The following is a 17486-nucleotide window of genomic DNA, read 5'->3' as shown; positions in this document are numbered from 1 at the left end:
AAGAACAAAGGACCTTTCTAAAGAAATGGAAATTGCTCCGCCTCAGTAGGATGCAGATCATTTAGATCTGCAATACTTTTTAAGACCTATTTTTGAAACAAATAACATTCACACATTTTGAAGCGTTATTTATGTGGTTTTATCTTAAATCAGTGAATATTTGTAATCAAATGTTTACTTTTTTATACTTTTGTAAATTAAATAGTCGTTATTTCTATTGTAATCATATCAATATGTAAAATTTCTTCGTAAATGTCACAAGATAAATTAAAATAAATCATTAGATTGATTTCTAATGTGTAGAGGCTAAAATATATGTGACAGAAATAATCGGAGAAGAAGGTTTACACAAAAATGTTTATATGCTTTTGTGCACATTGCACACCATCAATACCCAACCCACTTTGCAAAAACAACCCTCCCGTCCCTTCGCTTAGCCCTTAAGCATTATCCATGATTATCCTGATCCTGCATTAGCCCACACCCCAGAACAGTACCTGTCATCATGCCAATATTACCACAAGCAAAATTCGTATCGTTCTATCCTGTCCATATTCCCCTCTAGTACTAATTAATGCCCCTTAAAACAATCCCCACAATAAATGTACACTTCATGGTCAATCCTATCCATAACGCACCACTATGGTACCAACTAATACACACTAGCTACAACTTCATGGTCATCTAACTCCAATGCTAACATCAAAACACCTCATGAACAGTCTCCATCATAATGCCCCTTTAAGCAAACCCAGTCACACTGTTGGCACCTACACTGATCTTTTCTTCTAGGATGGCGTCTTTGGACTGCCAGGGAGAATGTGGATGCAGTCACAAGCACTAGAAACCTTCTAGACCATGTTGTGAGGCTTGTGGTAACATTCACAAACTACTTGGTCTTGGAACTCCTGGCTTATAGTGTCCCCAGAGCCCCTCTGTGGCAATGTTGGACCATATTACACAGTTATCTAGTATGTGAAAGGTGCTTCATGGCTTGCCTTGAGTGAAGTTGTCATGAATAAAAATCATTTTATGGGTTACTAAAGTCAGTGAGTGAAAGTATAGATGGTGGGATTACTGTAGCCAATCATTTGACAAAATTGTGCCTTTAGCTTCGCCCCCTCTAAGCTAAACTACTGTAATTACCATATTTGTATATTTTTTCCGTATCTGCTGATTGTTTTTGCAAATTCTTAGAAAAACGCTCTGCTGCCCAACTGGGTCTGGTTGACCACAAAGAAATACAATAAGTACAATACAATAAATATAATATATAGCCCAGATCTCATGATATTCGGCGTGCGCCTAGAAGCTCCCTACCCCAGACCTTCATGCACTAGAGATCGTATTATGCGTAGGGTGCAATGTTCCTGTTTGCGCTACCGTGAACCTTTAACTAAGTGCACCAGGTGCAAGCAGAAACAGTGGGTCCTATTACAGATAATGTGCTGCCCCATGGCCGCTGAAAACTGGTGTCTGCCTTGGGAGCACCACATTGGTGAGAGGCAGACCCAATGTCTGAAGCAGTTGGCTTGACTTTCACAGAGCAGACGATGCCCAGTCTGCAGGTGGCTGCAGTGAGTGGGTGCACCTCTGGATTTCTGGGAGTTGATGAGACCCCGTTCCCTCCCTTGCAGGAGTCACCCCCATGGGACACGCTGAGGTGCGCCACCTCTTTGGAGTTCTCAGCTTCTAACGGCCTGGTTGGCTCTGCACCTGTGTTCGTAAAACAGAACCGGCACGGAGCCAAAGTGGGTTTTTTATTAGCATGGGGCCACACCTGTTAGATTTAATTAGAGAAGCAATGTCCAAAAATTACCGAATTTTGGAGGGAAGTACTGTGCTGCGTAGGAGCTGTGACTGGCATCCTTCTCCCTCATGAGCCCTCTTGCTAGATATTCGACTTACTACGAAAAAAAACATATTTTGCCTTTTTGTATAACTGGCTCAGGTACTGGTGAAGCGCTGCATGGCCATAACATGGAAATCTACCATTGCTCCCCCAGTATCCGAGTGACACAAAGAGTTAATAAAATGTTCACATGCAGAGAGAGATGCCAGGTCAAGTACTCGAAGTGGGACTCCAAAGGGGGGAGATATACTACAGCCTTATAGCTCACTGCCCAGGGCTATACCATTTGTTAAATGCCATGAGCCCAAGTAATAGGCCCGAGCCACAGGCAGGAGGGGGAGTGTCAATACTGGGGCCCAGCGGGAATGTGAACCATTTCCTGTGCCGCGTGACACTTTGTTAAATGGCACTAGGTAGGCATGTGTGTACTAAGCTCTGTTAATATTGAAAATTTACCTGCAATGCACTAACCACAAACTACTGGCCTGATTTAGAGTTTGGCAGAGGAGTTACTCCATCACAACATGACGGATATCCCATTCGCTCTATTACAAGTTCCCATGTAATGGAATTGTAAAACTCTAAATCAGGCACATAGGCCCTCATTCCAACCCTGGCGGTCTCTGACCGCCAGGGCGGAGGGCAGCGGAAGCACCGCCAACAGGCTGGCGGTGCTTCCTGGGCTATTCTGACCGCGGCGGTAAAGCCGCGGTCAGAAAAGGGGAACCAGCGGTTTCCCGCCGGTTTTCCCCTGGCCCAGGGAATCCTCCATGGCGGCGCTGCTTGCAGCGCCGCCATGGGGATTCCGACCCCCTTCCCGCCAGCCTGTTTCTGGCGGTTTTCACCGCCAGAACCAGGATGGCGGGAACGGGTGTCGTGGGGCCCCTGGGGGCCCCTGCACTGCCCATGCCACTGGCATGGGCAGTGCAGGGGCCCCCTAAAAGGGCCCCATACAGATTTTCACTGTCTGCTTTGCAGACAGTGAAAATCGCGACGGGTGCCACGGCACCCGTCGCACCCCTGCAACTCTGCCGGCTCCATTCGGAGCCGGCTTCCTCGTTGCAGGGGCTTTCCCGCTGGGCCGGCGGGTGGCCTTTTGGCGGTCGCCCGCCGGCCCAGCGGGAAAGTTGGAATGGCCGCCGCGGTCTTTTGACCGCGGGGCGGTCATTCGGCAGTAACCGCATGGCGGGCGGTGCCCGCCGCGGTCAGAATGACCGCCATAGTGTTTGAACATACACAAAGCCAGAAGACTTGCACATGCTGGATTTGTGTCTGGGAGTATGTATTAGCCAAATCTGATTACACTGCTGGACCATTCCCCGTTGTTGGTTCACAAAAAAAGACTTCCTAGCATCATGTACAGAATTTTTCACTGAGGTGTGTGTTTGATGTCTAGCATATTTTGTAATGTAATTATAGACTTATAGTACAAAAACCTATGCTTAGACACTTTTTTCTAACATTTCACACAATAAATGTGTGCTGTACATTGCAGCATACATGCAATTAGTGAAACGTTTGAAGAAATGAAAACATTTCTCCAACTTTGAGCCTGTCTCACTGAGGAATTATTTTTTTATGAAAAGCCCGGCTTAACAATTTAGAAAACAGGGCTTTGCGTCCAAAACCATGGGCGCTTGCCCTACAATACCAAGTACAACCCATGGAATGTCCCCTTAACATAAAGTAGTGCAAAGCAGCACAAATTTCTACTTGCACAAAAAGGGCACTTTCACCGCTAAACAAATATTTTTGTGCTGGAAAGTAAATACCCTAGCTAGACTCTGCACTGCTTTGTGTAGAGAGCCGTCAGGAGAGCCATCCGGACTCTCCTATACTTTGTATCCTGTCCAGCGTGACTGAGATAGAGCGCGGACAGAAGCTATAAATAAAGACGGGGCTGCTCTGATGCAGTTTTCCCCTTTTGCATGCAAGTGAAACGTGTGCGTGTCCTTATTACTGGGGGTACGAAGGCCTACATTACAGTGGCAACGAGCGGGATCATGATTACCCGCATGGGTCACCAGCGCCCTGAAATAAGCAGCAGGGCGGAAGGAACGGGAAAAAAAAGCGAGACGACATGCACCATCAACGCCGGTGGTAGCGGAGGGCGCAGCCATCTCCTTCGTGCCCGACACACCAACGAAGGTACTGGGAAGAGTGCCCCACCTGCAAACCACAAAGAGGGTCATATCGGCAGCGCCACCGAAGACAGTGTCGCCGTCTCACCTTACATGAGAGGGCCGCGCTAAGCCCCGAGGTGCGAGCGCTCGTCTGGCGGTGTTCGGTCGGCGCCTCAAAAGTTCAGGACACGGTCCTGACGTGCCGCCGGAAGAGGCGAGGTGGGGGAAAAAAAATAAGACAAAAGGAATTTTAACAACACACAGAGTGGTGCCCTGAAAGGAAGGGCTATTGTGTAGAAGAGAAAAAAATATATACAGAAAGACACACAAAGAAATAAAACGAATAAAAGGTGCACTGGAAAAAAAAATACATTATAACAATCCAGGAGTATCCTGAAAAGTAGAGGAAACCCTGAAAGAAAAAAAAAGAGACAATAAGATATAGGTCTACACAAGAGCTACAACCATCCAGATAGTGCACACAGAGAGGGACAACATGAGTGCGCCACCACAAGAAAATCCCCAGACCCCCCCCATCCATACAACAGTGCTCACTCCTCAGTCACAGCGCTACCCTCGTTCAGCCAACTGATTGATCCGGCCACAGCGGCGCCAAGGTGGCGCCTATGGTTAAATCGCTCAGACAACTATTTCTGTGCCACAAGGGAAACGGAAGGAGCGGCGCGCAGGTCCCTCATGTTGCTGATGGGTGGAGATGAGTTGCAAGAATTGTTTGATTCACTCCCGGACACCGCCGATAAATCTGACTTTGATGCAGCAGTAACAGCTCTCAATAAGCACTTTGACCCTCAACTGAACTCAGACTATGAGCGTTTCAAACTTCGACAGGCGCAACAGTCAGAGGTTGAGTCAATGAACATGTTTTACGGGAGGCTGAGAAAGCTAGCAAGCTTGTCCGTAGGAGTCAACCTACAGGAAGAGATCAGAGCCCAGATTATCCAGGGGTGCCGGTCTAATGCCCTAAGAAAGCTCATTCTATGACAGCAAGGTATATCCCTCGACGAAATTCTGATCCTGGCACGCTCGCATGAACTGTCAGCGGTTCGGGCAGATGCCATGGCGGCGGTGCGAGGACAGTCTTTGGCAGCAGCTTCATCCACACGCCCACTCCAGATAAAAGAAGAGCAGGTAGATGCCATTCAGACACGTCAATCACCAGGGCGCAGACCAAAACCCTTTAGACCCGGTTAACGTGTTTGTGGGAGCTGCGGGTATGAACACAAGTCAACGATAGGGTGCCCAGAGAAGGGAAAATCATGTAATCGCTGCGGCAAAGGCAATCATTTCGCAAGGGTGTGTAGGTCTGGAAGGGACAAGCAAGGAGACCAAAAGGGCAAGGGTGCCAAGGTGAGGAGTGTGACCAAAGAGAATGAAGAGTTGAAGGAAAATGCAGCATCTGGAACACCTGTCTTTGAGGAAGACGATGAGGAGGACATCTTTGTGATCTCATTTACCGGCGGAAGGCAACAAAAGAAGCGTACCCCTCCTATGAGTAACGTACAGGTCAACGGCACGTTAGCCTCAGTACTTATTGACACTGGAGCGTCAGTCAATGTAATGGATGAGACCCTATTTCAACAGTTAACTCCTACACCGTCCCTCACCCCAACCACCACCAAGATATACAACTATGGAGGACGCGAGCCCCTTCCTCTGAAAGGCACGGTGGAGGTGTCAGTAACCAGCGGAGAGCGTTCAACACAAGCAAGGTTTTATGTGGTGACAGGGGATCGAGGCACCCTGTTGGGGTGTCACACTGCAGAGGATTTGGAGCTGGTGTTCTTTGCCCGCCAAGTATATGAATCTCATGTAGAACGCCTCATCAGTGAATTTCCACAACTTTTTGAAGGGTTGGGACGGCTAAAAGGGAAACAAATTAAACTCCACATAGACCCAAGTGTTGCTCCGGTCGCTCTGAGACATCGTCGTGTGCCGTTTCACCTACGATCAGCAGTGGAAAAGGAGCTGCTCGAGGAGCAGGGAGTCATAGAGAAGGTAGATGGGCCGATGCCGTGGGTTTCGCCTTTGGTGAGAGCACCGAAGCCCAAGCAGCCCGGGGCAATTCGCCTCTGTGTTGACATGCGCATACTCAATAAAGCCATCCGGAGGGAGAGGCACATAACGCTCACGATGAATGACATCATAGCAGATTTGAACGGGGCACAGTGGTTTTCAAAACTAGATCTTAACGCTGGCTACCACCAGCTGGAGCTGGACCCTGACAGACGAAATATCACCACTTTCTCAACACATTTGGGACTCCGATGATACCGGAGGCTATGTTTTGGAGTGTCCTCAGCGGCCGAAGTGTTCCAGAATGTATCAGAGAGACGTTGTCAGGGCTGCCGAAGGTGATCAACTTAAGTGATGACATTTTAATATATTCCAAGACAAGAGATGAGCACCATCGTCATCTGAGGGCTACGTTGCAAAGACTGTCGGAAGAGGGGCTGACGCTTCACAAGAAAAAGTGTGCATTCTATCAAACATCTGTAGATTTGTTTGGTTACGTCTTTTCGAAAGATGGTTTACAAGTAGATCCATACAAGGCCGAGGCCATTCGTCAAGCGCCAATTCCACAAAGTTCCACGGAGGTGCGGAGTTTTTTAGGAATGGCAACGTATTGTGGAAGATTCATACCTCAGCTTGCCACCATGGCAGAGCCTCTTCGGCAACTCACTAAAGGACAACATTGCTGGGAATGGACTCTGGCTGCTAGCAAGGCGTTTGGAGACATCAAGGCAGTGCTGCTGGACAAGTCAACCATGGCCTACTTTAACCCTCTCAAGCAGACGGAAGTGGTGGTAGATGTGAGCGCTGTGGGGCTGGGAGCTGTCCTTCTCCAGGAACAAAGGCATCAGGAGTGGGTTCCGGTTGCATATGCCAGTAGGACGCTGTCGGCAGTTGAAGCACGGTATGCTCAGATCGAGCGGGAAGCCTTGGCGATCCGGTGGGCCTGCACAAGCATTTTCCCTTATATCTCTACGGGCATGAGTTCCAGGCGGTGACTCATCATAAACCTTTGGTGTCACTATTTGCAGGAAGTCCACGTTTGGCACCTCCTCGGATTGAACGGTGGACTGTCCTGCTTCAACCTTACCGATTCACCGTTGTTTATCGACCAGGGGTAAACAACCCAGCGGACTACTTATCTCGTCACCCGTCCCCGAAAACACTTGATGCTTATCAAGAACACGATGAAGAGAGCACAAAAGTTTTTGTTAGCATGGTTGTGCAGTCTGCATGTTCTAATGCTCTTCTCGTAGAGGATATTGTGAATGCTATTAAGGAACATGACGTACTGAAACAAGTCAAGGAGGCGTTAGCTCACAGGAAGTGGAAGCACTTCCTAGAAAAGTCAAAGGTGTTGACTCCGGAAAACAGAGTGGCGATGCAAGGAATGTGGAAGGCGCGTGATGAGCTATCTACTGGCAGTGAAGGACTGGTCCTGAGGGGAAGGAGGATCGTACTCCCTCAGTGTTTGTGGACTAGGGTGATAGAGTTAGCACACCCGGGTCACCAAGGTGCTGCAAAAACAAAGGCTTGTTTGCGTGCCAAGGTGTGGTTCCCAAGCCTGGACTGCGAAGTTGATGAAATGGTGAGAAAGTGTCACTCCTGTATTATCACCGCGGCGAAACCGCCCAGCTGCCCAATCATTACTGAGCCTGCTAGTCTAAAGCCATGGGCAAAAGTAAGCATGGACTTTGGGAGTTTCCCTGATGGGCGGTTGACTGTGGTACTGATAGACTCTTATACAAAATTTCCTGTGGTCGAAGTCATATCATCTACTGCTTTCGAAAATGTGCGGCCAGTGCTTCAAAAGACATTTGCGTTATTTGGGCTCCCCGGTGAGGTCAGGACAGACAATGGGCCTCCGTTTCAGGGACAAGAATTTCGCTCTTTCCTTGATGGTTTGGCCATACGCCATCGCAAGATCATGCCGTACTGGCCTTAGGCAAACAGCGATGTTGAAAGATTAATGCGGACCTTGAATCGAGCCCTTAGGATAGGGGTGGAACAAAGAGAAGAGGGGGAGCAATGTCTACAGCAGTTTCTGAGTGCCTATCGTGAGACCACTGGGTGTGCTCCACCAGCTTTGATGTTCAAAGTCTCACCACGAGACTGCATCCCGGCTGGCCCTCACTGGAAGCCATCTGCACTAGACATGAAAGCTACTCAGAGGCGTCGAGAAGTTAATTATCAGAAAGCCAATGAAAAACGGCAAACAAGGTATCGTGATTTTCAGGAAGGTGACCAGGTGGTAGTGAAAAATCAGCGAGCAGAAGGAAAGTTCAAAACACCGTTCGAACAGGAGGTGTGGGAAGTCATCGGCTTTCGTGGTACAATGATAACGGCTGCCCAAGGAAGACAGAGGGTCACGAGGAACGTGCCGCATTTTCGCAAAGCGGGAGGTCTGGCACTCTCTGCAGAAGAAGGAGACGTGGAGGATGCGACTGGTGTCCCGTCGAGCGGAAATTAAGAAGCTGTGAGTGTTCCAGGGCCGGTACCTACTGTGGTGGACTTGCCGGTTAGTGATCCTGGACGTGGAGGATTGTTCGCTCGAAGCACTACGTATTGCTTGCGTCCCAACCCAGCACCCAACAGTCACCTGCAGGATTTTGTCTGCAAAGATGATCAGTCCTGAACTGTATTGCAGTGTCACCAGTCATAGGCTGGATCCCGTGGTGTCAGGTGTTCGCTACAGGAGGACGTTTCCTGAGATCGGGAGAGCTGAGATGTTCACGGACAGGTGGTTGTGTTTGAGCCAAATTGACATTTTGCACGATTAGTAAACTTTTCTGGTTTTGTTTCTTCTTCTCTTTTTTCTTCCTTTACCTTTTCTTTCACACCCCAGGAATGGGGTCTGTTGTTGGTTGTTGATTAGTCATACATGCAAACACGTCCCTGCTGTGTGGAGCACAAACATGGAAGGGATGTAGAGAGCCGTCAGGAGAGCCATCCGGACTCTTCTATACTTTGTATCGTGTCCAGCGCGTCAGAGAGAGAGCGCGGACACAAGCTATAAATAAAGATGGGGCTGCTCTGACGCAGTTTTCCCCTTTTGCATGCAAGTGAAACGTGTGCGTGTCCTTATTACTGGGGGTACGAAGGCCTATATTACACTTTGCTCACTGTGTGACTTTATGGTGATGCAAAGTCTTGATAAATCTGTCCCTTAGAGTTTCTAGGAAACGTGATTCCAGTAGAAGAAATGTTAAGAGACTCTGGCCCTCATTCTGACCCTGGCGGATTGAATCCGCCAGGGCCGAGGGCAGCGAATGCACCGCCAACAGGCTGGCGGTGCATTCATGGGCATTCTGACCGCGGCGGTAATGCCGTGGTCAGAAACGGGAAACCAGCGGTCTTCCGCCGGTTTCCCGCTGCCCATGGGAATCCTCCATGGCGGCGCAGCAAGCTGCGCCGCCATGGGGATTCCGACCCCCTTCCCGCCAGCCTGGTTCTGGCGGTTTACACCGCCAGAACCGGGCTGGCGGGAACGGGTGTCGTGGGGCCCCTGGGGGCCCCTGCAGTGCCCATGCCAATGGCATGGGCACTGCAGGGGCCCCCTAACAGGGCCCCACATTGCTTTTCAGTGTCTGCTTAGCAGACACTGAAAAGCGCGATGGGTGCCACAGCACCCGTCGCACACCTTCCACTCCGCCGGCTCCATTCGGAGCCGGCATCCTCGTGGAAGGCGCTTTCCCGCTGGGCCGGCGGGCGATCTTTTGCAGATCGCCCGCCGGCCCAGCGGGAAAGTTGAAATGCCCCCCGCGGTCTTCTGACCGCGGGGCGGTGTTTGGGCGGTTTCCGCCCGGCGGGCGGCGTCCGCCGCCCGTCCGGGTCGGAATGAGGCCCTCTGTTTTATCTTTCACGCTCTCCTTTCCACAGGACAGGAATGAAACATCACCGTTTCAGCTAGTAGATATGGTCAACCACTGTGCCACATCAGCCAATTTCTCCTGGATGATGACTGTATCATTACAGGTGCGGTAGCAACATACTCTAAACTACGTGAAAGGTCAAATTACCTTCTACCAGTCCTAAAGAGCCCCTAGTTTTAGGGAGACAGGACTCAATAAGTAGTAGATATCAGTTCAATTCCGTGTAGTACAATGACCTCTTCATCCTGGCAACTGTCTCCCAGTTCAACTTCCCCAGAATTCTCACACCGAGTCCTAGAAGTGGGAGCACCATGATTGACTGGATGCAGCTCACTGAACCAGAGAATTTTGCACAGAGGTATAGCATATTAGAATACAACATGTCCCCCTTCCTTAATAATATTCCACCCTCAAAACAGCATAACAAAGAAAAATAAGCACAATTATAAATATTTAACCATGTGGGTCATGTCTACATACATATTGAAACTATGTACAAATATAATCATCTAACAATTCAGGTCTTGTCTTTATACGTGTACTGAGTTTGCTTTTTCCTGGACGTCCTCCTCTCTCTTAATCATCTTGTGTTGATTTGCCTCCCAACTGCAATCACTCTTGTTGCTCCACATCACTATGTGCAGATACCTTCCTAGCATTCCCACCATTTGCAGTCCGACAATCTGATATTGTTGCCCTTCACTTCCATCACTTTTTTTGGAGGGGATAATTTGGAGCAACTCTCACCTAACCATCAAAATGGTACAAATGTTCTGCTACCTTTCTTTATCTTTCCATTGTGTCTTTCACCATCAGCAGGTTGATATTTATCAACTCTTTGACCCAACCGTCAATAGTCAAGTTTTCTCTGACTGACCTTGTCATCCATGCCGCAACCGCTACCGTACATGGCACCCTGACTTTGAGTAAACAAAAACACAAAATTAGACCAGTTCCCTTGGGATGATACACTGGGGTGAAAACAATGCTTGATTTCCCATCTTTTTCTTCAGAAATGTCTCACATTCCTCCAACAATACAATTTGGGAGACATTACCTGTCATTATCTCCTCAGGACATCCTTCTCTGTGAAATATATCCTCACAAAATGCAATTACGCTACTAGACTTCTCATTATTTACAAATGCAACCTCAGGTCAGTTTGAGACGTAATCCATCATGACTATGGCATATTTCTCACACACATGCAAACCATTGAATGGATCACATATATCCATTGCAATCCTTTCCCATGGATGTTTGGGTAGTGCTACAGGACTTATGGTTGTTTCCTGAATCATATGTGAGTTATCACTGCAAGCACAAGCAATGCAATCTCAGACAAATCTCTCTATTTGTCTGCCCATCCCTGACCACCTGAAATCCATTTGAGTTTCATTTTTATCAGTGATATTCCCTATGTCCCTCATGCAGTAGTTTTAATAATCTTTCTCTCAGCTTAATAGGAACTACCAGTTTCTCACCGCTTCTCATCACTCCTTCTACCTCATACAATTCCGCTCAGGCGCTTTTGAACATTTCCAGATCTTGCCCCAACTTCCAGCCATGTACTTTAGGCAATAACTCTATTAACTTCACAAGTAATGGTTCCTCTGTTATTGCTTTCTTCCACTCATCTTCCCCAATTGCTCCACATATATCTATCACTTCTGCCACCATCCATTCATCTTCCACAAATATATTTTTTCTTCCAATGGTAATCTAGACAGACAACATTGATATTCTTCATGCCTGGCTCATACTTCACATTAAACTTGAATTCCTGAAGACGAAAAACCATTTAGCTATTCTGAGGTGTAGCTTTTCTAGCTCATGTTGTAATAAATAGATCTATTAAAGCCTTGTGATCCGTTCAAAGCTCAAACTTCAAACCACAGACATAAGTTTGAAAGTGCTGTATACCCCACCAGCAGGCCAGTGCCTGCTTCTCAATCGTACAGTATGTGTTTTCCACCCCTTTTAGAGTGTGTGAAGCATAAGCCACCACTCTCTGCTTCTCTTCATGAACTTGCATTAGGGCATCACCTAACCCATAGTTACCGGCGTCTGTCACTATTACTGTCCTGTCATCAGAATCAAAAGGCTTTAACATAACTGGTATTGCTATAGCCATTTTCACACCCTCAAATGCTTGTTGGCATTTTTCTGATCAATCAAATGTTGCCCTCTTCTTCATCAGTTTATGTAATGCTTGAACCTCATCAGAATAATTTTTGCGTAATATTCAGCAAGACCAAGAAATTATCTTAGCTGATCCTTATCTTGCAGAGAGGGAACCTTCTCTATAGCCTCTACTAAACTGCTTTGGTTTAACTCCTCCATAAGTGTGTCTGTGTACCAGGTATTCGACTTCCTTTAGACTAAACATGCACTTCTCCAAACTTATGGTGAGCTCTGAATTCTCCAACCTTTGCAGGACCTGCTTCAAAACTTCATCATGCTGACTTTTGTTCAACGTCCCCAGAATACTCACACCAAGTTCTAGAAGTGGGAGCATCGTGGTTGCCTGGATAAAGCGCACTGAACCAGAGTAATTTACACACAGGTATAACATATTAGAAAACAACACCTAGGCCAGACCATCAAAGTTTGATGGCCATTCCCAAAGTGAAAAGAGCGGCAGCAGAATGTAAAGCCCAAAACACACATGCTGCAGGAGCTTAGAGAGCAGCCTTACACAGGGCCCAGAAGCAGTGCTTGATTTGTGCTGCTGTTTGCAAGTGGTGGGGACTGGCACTCGGGTGGGACTTATTTTTCATCATCTGATTTTTATCCAGAGCAAAAGAGCAACTAACAGGCAGGGTATAGAATAGGTGGGAGGGAAAGAAGAGAAAACAGTAACAGGCAGAAAGCAGGGCTGAAAGGAGTTTTTAAGGGTGAGATAAAGAGATTGGTGGTGTGGCAGAAAAAAAAGGCCTTTGCAAGCGGCAACGCCGGCATTCAGCAGCACCGACATTTAAAAAAAAATGTTAAGCACTGCTTAGAAGTCAACATGAATTTCTGTCATTTGGAACTGTGTTGAAATGTCACATTTTCTGACAGTCTTTACGGTGGTTCTTTTGTGTAAGTGATTCGATATTCGTCTGCGTTTGAGCACCGTATAAACAGCTGCTGATGGTGGCTGAATGACTGCTTGGGAGTGGAAGTTTTGTGACTTTCCATATGGGAAGAGGGTGAGCTATCCCTTCCTAGCACCCATATTATAAGACCAGAAAACCCTTTGTTTTTGACAAGGTCGATTAAATGACAATTTCACCTTGAAAATCTGTGCACCATCAATGTGCCAAATGAAATTAACTTTAAAAATAGTTCTGCAGATTTAGAGAACCATTTGCTGACTACTCATTTCTCGTGGCAATAATGTGCACATTGTATTGGTCATTTGTGAGTCACTGTTGATGACAAAGAACTTTCCAAAACATTGTCTGAAGAAAATAACACTTTTTCCTGTCAAAAAAATCCCTTTTCAAAAGAAGGAAGTCTAGTTCAACAAGCATAGCCAGATTATGACAATGACTAATTTTTTATTTTTTTTGGATGTGAAGCAAATACAAAGAGCTTCTCATCCTTTCAGGCACAGAATAATACAGTCGAGTGGGAAGTGAAAATAGCTGAAAACATAAAACATTTCCTTTCACCTGAAGACAGTTTTCTTAGGCTTGCAATATAAGTTCTACTTTTTTTAAGTCACCGCATAATGAGAAGATACAAATATTTATTTCCCTTATCAATTACTGCCACAGAAGTTCCCTTGGTCCTCCCTGATTTTCTAAAGTGAGACGAAGTACACTCCATTTTCACTTTAAACTACTTACTCCTATTTTACATGCTACTTAACTCTTAATTCTGTGATCCTGGAATTACCGATGACCGTGATACCTGCATTATTGTCAAAACTGGGAAGGGGGTTGGAGTGGGGCCACCGGGCCACTTTCCAGTCCACTTATTATGGGCCATAAGAGCTTTAAGCAATTGTATTATATCAGAGACTTCTGGCAACAGGATATAAGAAATGTTATTGAAAAGGGCTCACTTGCAAAAATATAGCAGTAACAGCACTTGAAAAAAGATAGCAGACGCCCTGGTGGAAAATAAGTTATCTGTTGTTCTTCAAAGAAGACTATAACAATAATTTAAGTAAAATGCACTCACTTTTCAAGATAGAGAAGATAAAAGTTATAAATATAAATTCTAATAATGCTCTATTTGATGCGAGTCTTCCTGTGAATAAATTGCTTTTGTTGTTCAAGGCTGGCAAATCCATAACCCAAATAGAACAAAGATGGCCTGGTACCAGTTCTCTCTTCTGAAGAAAGTGATACCATTTCTTCCAGAAAACAACTTTAGAACAGCTGTACACGCCCTCATTCTCCCGCATCTGGAGTATGGTAAAACCCTGCTTCATGGCCTTCTAGACTCCACACTGGCACCCCTTAAGGGCATACTCTAGTGCATGACTTATCCATGACCTGTTGAATCATGGTCAAATGACATCCATCCTAATGGAGCCCCATCGGTTCCTCTTGAAGGCCCACATCATTGTCAAAGCCAGCTACATCAATTCCAAAGCCATCATGACCCCCACTCCAGCTCATCTTGCAGACAAGCTCACATCTCTAGTGATTCTTGGCACACCAACAACCGGGGCACCATCAGACTAAAGACTAAGGCCCTCATTATGAACACAGTGGTCCGTTCCGCGCCACCGGCAGTGGCAGTAAAAACCGCCAACAGAGGAGCGGCCCGGACCGCCAAATAATGAACCAAATGAAAAACAGGCATCCTGAAAACCACCCACCACCAGTAGAGGAGTGCTGTCGACGACAGCAGAGTCCGCCCACAGGCCGACGGAAAGGCCCAACCCACCCATCAAATAATGAACCACCAGTCTGCCGCCAGTTCCGGGGCGGGAACCACCGCCACGCGAAGCCAGGCAGAAATGTACCAAATATAAGGAAACACTCACCGGAGGCCCACACAACGCACTGAAGCAGACATGGATAGAGAGCTGCAGATCATGCCAGCCCTGCTCCTTGCCATATACCTCCACGACCGAGACCGCCGACGAAGACGACAACGGTAAGTACCGCAATCTACGAAACAAGGGACGAAAGGGCACAGTCATAAACCCACCCACCCGATTACGCCCCCGCAACCCTTCACAGCAGCACAAGTCATACACCCCACAGCAAGAGGTATTTACCCAACACAAGGCTAATCCAACTTGACCATAGTACATACAAATGCCCCACACCCAATAAACAATTAAACAAAAGACCAGGGTTCAAAAGTGTGCCACCAAAACACAGATGACACAGAAATCTTTAATGAAAGCTCACAGAGCCAAATAGTCAAACAGGTCCGTATGGCTACAATTGCCATGGGCCACAACGGACCCAACCGGACTCCCACAAGTGCACAATACTCCACCTAATGGGACAACAAATGGGCATCCAGGCACCTCACGGAACAGGGGCTGAGGGTTGGTGTGGGTGGGGATTTGCGAGGGGGTTGGGCCTTGGACTTTCGTTTGGAAGGTGGAGGGGGGTGGGCTTCTCCTTTGAAGGGGGTGGAGGGTGTTTAGAGCGGGTGGAGCCAGATGGACTCGGCTCAGCCAGGGGCTTTTTTTTCTCTGGGGAATGGACACGGGAATGTGAAGGGCGGACGGGGTGGGCTGTGAAGTGGAAGGACTGGAAAGGGCAAGGAGGTGAGCACGCTTGGGGACAAGACGGGGTGGGCCAGTGGGTTGGAAGAGATCAGCACGGGAGAGGAGAAGTTTCTTCAGAGCAATTGGGGTGGTCCTGGATGAGGGCGTGGGAGTGGAGGCAGAGGCAGTGGATGTATGTGGTGTAGGGGTGCGTGTAGTGGGTGCAGGTGAGTGGACAGTATGCTGTGGAATGGTGGATGTGTGATTGGTGGGTGTCTTGGTGCGTTTGCGAGTTTTTGGAGGAAGGGGTGGACACAGTGGGAGACGACAGGCAGCTAGTGTGGATGTGTGTTGTGTGGGTGTCAGCAAGTCTGGTGAGTGTGCTGCATGTGTCAACTACAGTAATTGTGGTGAGTGCAGGTGTGGTGCATGGGGTGCATGTATGGATGTCAGCTATTGTGGTGAGTGAAGTAAGAGGAGCAGCAACAGTGACTGAAGGTGCAGTGTGTGAGGGTGTGGATGTAGAGGGGACAGACAGGGAGGCGGAAGAGGTGGGCACACTGGGGGCAGTGGATGTTGTTGTGTGTGCATGTGTCTGTTGGCTGTGTGAATGCTTGTGGTGGGACATGTGGTGCTTGTGTTCAGAAGTGTGCTTCTTGTGTGTTGATGTGCTTGACTGCGTGTCTGAATGTGTACCTTGGACGGTTGAAGAGAGTGGGGTGCTCGAAGGGGTAGAGGAGGTTGGAGAGGGGACGGAATGGCCAGGGAAACTGGCTGCTGTCCAAGAGGAGGCCAGTGCCTGAAAAGATCTCTGTAGGGCAGACACAGCACCGTGAATGCCATCCAGATAGGCATTTGTCTGCTGCACCTCTGATGCTAGCCCCTGGATGGCATTGATGATGGTTGTCTGCCCTACAGAGATGGTTCTCAGGTTCTCCTCACAGAGGAGGTCAATAGCCTCCTCTGTGAGGGCAGCAGGGCTGACTGGGGCAGGGGAGGAGGTGCCTGGGATGAAGGAGACGCCCACTTTTCTGGGTAAGCGGGCACGGGCAAATCAGTGGGGAGCAGAAGGGAGGACGGTGATGGAATGGGGGTGGCGGAAGATGTCACTGTAGTGGTGTGGCCACTAGGGTCAGCCACCGCCGGGGAGCCCCCATCGGAGGAGGTCTCGGAGTCACTACCTCCTGTGATAGTTGCCTCCCCTGTGGAACTCCCCTCGCCCTCCCACCCATAGGTCCCCTCGGCGTCGGATGTCTCTGCCTCCGAGGATCCGTGGGCCACTGCTTCCCCACTTGTCGGTGCCTCAGCTCCCTCGCCAGATGTTGCTTCTGTACCAAACCAACACAAGAGAACAGGGATGGGGAGACAAAACAGGAGAGACAATTGTAAATAGCTGAATGGAGGTACATAATGGCCAGACATACACCCACCCAGAAGACACACCCAACAAGCAGCACTGTTCACTATGCCCATGGCCATGCCCCTGACTACTGACCAGAGTACTGCTCTACACCCATCCCCTGGACTACCTAAGGAGGCAACGTTTGGGAGACCTGACAAAGACACCTCTACACCCTTTGGGGACCATTTGGGGACCCTTAGATGGACACAAGTCGGAGTCCCTGCCTCTAAGCAGCATAAACCCTAATGCACCCACAGACATCCGTCCAGACTGAAGTTTGTGAAATGAGTACTCACCCCCTTGTGACTGCTGTGCAGCCTTCAAGCACCCAACCAGATCTGGACACGCCACCACCAGGATACGTAGCATGAGGGGGGTCAGTGCCCGACGGGCACCCTTTCCATGTTGGGAGGACTTCCCCAGCTGGGCTTCACAGATCTTACGCGCCCAGCGCCGCGGGTCCTCCCACCTCTTTCTGCAGTGGGTGCTCTGCCAGTTGTAGACCCCCAGGGTCCACACCTCCTTGGCGATGGCATGC

Source organism: Pleurodeles waltl, chromosome 5, assembly GCF_031143425.1.
Source record: "Pleurodeles waltl isolate 20211129_DDA chromosome 5, aPleWal1.hap1.20221129, whole genome shotgun sequence".
NCBI lineage: Eukaryota > Metazoa > Chordata > Amphibia > Caudata > Salamandridae > Pleurodeles > Pleurodeles waltl.
Note: the sequence above shows the minus strand (reverse complement) of the source record.